Here is a 1,547-nt window from a genome sequence, read left to right on the forward strand (position 1 = left end):
CATCAACTAACCCCTTTATAAGTTTAGTTACCCATATGAAACACCAAACTAACAAACATAAAAGTCCAGAATATGGAAGTCATTAAAGAAAAGCTTAAGAAAAATATAAAAGCTTGGATTTTTATGAAAAAGAACTTAATGGAAAATGTAAAGACAAGCATATAACATGAAAACATAAAGCAAATGACATAAAAGGAACAAGTTTTAACATATTTAATGTAAAAGAAATTGAAAAGCATTAAACTAAAACTAAAATGTCATTACAAATAAAGTAAAAGACTAAAGTTGCAAATAAACCTAAGTTATAGTGCTAACTAACTTAACTAACTACAAGAACACTAAAAACAAGAAGAAAGTGCAGAAACAATAACTTCTATAGTTATGGGAGATGAAGAAAAATGAAAACCCTAGAAAAGTGTAGAGAAAAACTAAAGGAAACTTAAGAGAAAACTATTTCAAACTAAATACAACTGTGTACCTTCTCTCCTCAGCTGAATTTGGTTTGTTTAGCAGCCAATTTTAACCCTCTTTGTGCCCAAAATACCCTTAAAAGGGCATTCAATGATTGGTGCTTTGGTTGGACAAAGACTACCCTTGGCGTCATTTTTTGTCCATTCACGATATGGGTATCACGATAATGTTGACAAACTTGATTTGGGGTGCTTCTTGGGCGAGTGGGTATTGCGATACCAACAAAGGATAGCGCAATACCACTGAAAGGTGGTCCAAACTTGGGCTATTGGAGGTATCGTGATTCCAAGGGTAGAATATCACAATACCTTCTCCTTTGGTGATGTTCTCGTTTGATTTCGGCCTCCAACGCGGCTCACAACACTTAATCATATGTTAGGGCTCCCAATGACACTATTGGCCAATTTGGGTCTCAAAATAAGTAAAAAGAGGCATTTACACTTAGCAAATAAAAATTCTAAAAACTATAAAAATCCACGTAAACGACACTATTTTGCTCGAAAACAAGCTCCTCAAGTATACCGACAAAGCCTAATTTGTCATATCAAATTACGAAAGATCAAGTATCAATTATTACAAATAGCTCACTCATCAAATTAATAGAAACCAAAACCTTAAAAAATTGGAAGAATCTCAAAAGAAATTATACATTTACTTTGATTCAATGTGAAATTTGATATATGAACTTTGAGTTGGTACAATTATACACATGACACTTTGATTGTGGTTTAAAAATATACATGAAACTTTAATTTTGATTCAATTATATACATTTAAAGAAATAAATATGTTAATTTATTTTTAAATTGATAAATATAATTATTTGTATATTCAATATCTAAACTTAAAATGATGTTATATCGGTAATTATGTTAATAATTTGTGAGAACTAAATCAAATAAAAATTTCATGTATAAAATTGCACAAAATCAAAATTCATATATAGAATTTCTCATTAAACCAAAGTTGTTGTATACATAAAAGTTATTACAATAATAAAGCAAATATCTTGTTGGAATAAGGATAGAAATCGATGGTATTGGAATCCTTATAATTAAGGATAGAAATCATTATAA

Source organism: Gossypium raimondii, chromosome 1 (genome assembly GCF_025698545.1).
Source record: "Gossypium raimondii isolate GPD5lz chromosome 1, ASM2569854v1, whole genome shotgun sequence".
Taxonomy (NCBI): Eukaryota; Viridiplantae; Streptophyta; class Magnoliopsida; order Malvales; family Malvaceae; genus Gossypium; species Gossypium raimondii.